Here is a 2,500-nt window from a genome sequence, read left to right on the forward strand (position 1 = left end):
CTCAGCCAAGCCACCAACACCCACACATGTCCTACACAGGGGTGCACCCAACATCACAATACTGCCTCCTCTCACAGCACACAAACAATGGCAGGAATGAAAGACACAGGTCTGCCACAAGCATCGAATGAGAGCGCCGCCTGTCATGAGCCAAAGGTGCATCCTGACGTGGCAAATCAGATGATGCCGCAGGCATCCACTTACTATAATCACAATCAACAAACCGACCGGCCGCCGCCCCCCCCCCCCCCATTACACCTTTCCTTACAACAATGTGTACCTTAACCTAAACTATACTGTACCTTAACCTAACCTATATTGTACCTTAACCTAACCTATATTGTACCTTAACCTAACCTATATTGTACCTTAACCTAACCTCTATTGTAACTTAACCTAACCTATATTGCGCCTTAACCTAACCTATATTGCGCCTTAACCTAACCTATGTTGCGCCTTAACCTAACCTATGTTGCGCCTTAACCTAACCTATGTTGCGCCTTAACCTAACCTATGTTGCGCCTTAACCTAACCTATGTTGCGCCTTAACCTAACCTATGTTGCGCCTTAACCTAACCTATGTTGCGCCTTAACCTAACCTATGTTGCGCCTTAACCTAACCTATGTTGCGCCTTAACCTAACCTATGTTGCGCCTTAACCTAACCTATGTTGCGCCTTAACCTAACCTATGTTGCGCCTTAACCTAACCTATGTTGCGCCTTAACCTAACCTATGTTGCGCCTTAACCTAACCTATGTTGCGCCTTAACCTAACCTATGTTGCGCCTTAACCTAACCTATGTTGCGCCTTAACCTAACCTATGTTGCGCCTTAACCTAACCTATGTTGCGCCTTAACCTAACCTATGTTGCGCCTTAACCTAACCTATGTTGCGCCTTAACCTAACCTATGTTGCGCCTTAACCTAACCTATGTTGCGCCTTAACCTAACCTATGTTGCGCCTTAACCTAACCTATGTTGCGCCTTAACCTAACCTATGTTGCGCCTTAACCTAACCTATGTTGCGCCTTAACCTAACCTATGTTGCGCCTTAACCTAACCTATGTTGCGCCTTAACCTAACCTATGTTGCGCCTTAACCTAACCTATGTTGCGCCTTAACCTAACCTATGTTGCGCCTTAACCTAACCTATGTTGCGCCTTAACCTAACCTATGTTGCGCCTTAACCTAACCTATGTTGCGCCTTAACCTAACCTATGTTGCGCCTTAACCTAACCTATGTTGCGCCTTAACCTAACCTATGTTGCGCCTTAACCTAACCTATGTTGCGCCTTAACCTAACCTATGTTGCGCCTTAACCTAACCTATGTTGCGCCTTAACCTAACCTATGTTGCGCCTTAACCTAACCTATGTTGCGCCTTAACCTAACCTATGTTGCGCCTTAACCTAACCTATGTTGCGCCTTAACCTAACCTATGTTGCGCCTTAACCTAACCTATGTTGCGCCTTAACCTAACCTATGTTGCGCCTTAACCTAACCTATGTTGCGCCTTAACCTAACCTATGTTGCGCCTTAACCTAACCTATGTTGCGCCTTAACCTAACCTATGTTGCGCCTTAACCTAACCTATGTTGCGCCTTAACCTAACCTATGTTGCGCCTTAACCTAACCTATGTTGCGCCTTAACCTAACCTATGTTGCGCCTTAACCTAACCTATGTTGCGCCTTAACCTAACCTATGTTGCGCCTTAACCTAACCTATGTTGCGCCTTAACCTAACCTATGTTGCGCCTTAACCTAACCTATGTTGCGCCTTAACCTAACCTACGTTGCGCCTTAACCTAACCCACGTTGCGCCTTAACCTAACCCACGTTGCGCCTTAACCTAACCCACGTTGCGCCTTAACCTAACCCACGTTGCGCCTTAACCTAACCCACGTTGCGCCGTAACCTAACCCACGTTGCGCCGTAACCTAACCCACGTTGCGCCGTAACCTAACCCACGTTCCGCCTTAACCTAACCTATATCGTACCTTAACCTAACCTATATCGTACCTTAACCTAACCTATATCGTACCTTAACCTAACCTATATCGTACCTTAACCTAACCTATATCGTACCTTAACCTAACCTATATCGTACCTTAACGTAACCCATATTGCGCTGTAACCCAACACACGTTGGGCCTTAACCCAACACACGTTGGGCCTTAACCCAACACACGTTGGGCCTTAACCCAACACACGTTGGGCCTTAACCCAACACACGTTGGGCCTTAACCCAACACACGTTGGGCCTTAACCCAACACACGTTGGGCCTTAACCCAACACACGTTGGGCCTTAACCCAACACACGTTGGGCCTTAACCCAACACACGTTGGGCCTTAACCCAACACACGTTGGGCCTTAACCCAACACACGTTGGGCCTTAACCCAACACACGTTGGGCCTTAACCTGCTCTGTAATTGTCATACGACGCGTTAAATTAGTGTAGTGTTGCCTAACTGCAACCCCCGCAATATAGTTTGCTACTC

This window comes from Schistocerca serialis, unplaced genomic scaffold (assembly GCF_023864345.2).
Source record: "Schistocerca serialis cubense isolate TAMUIC-IGC-003099 unplaced genomic scaffold, iqSchSeri2.2 HiC_scaffold_975, whole genome shotgun sequence".
In the NCBI taxonomy this organism is placed as follows: domain Eukaryota; kingdom Metazoa; phylum Arthropoda; class Insecta; order Orthoptera; family Acrididae; genus Schistocerca; species Schistocerca serialis.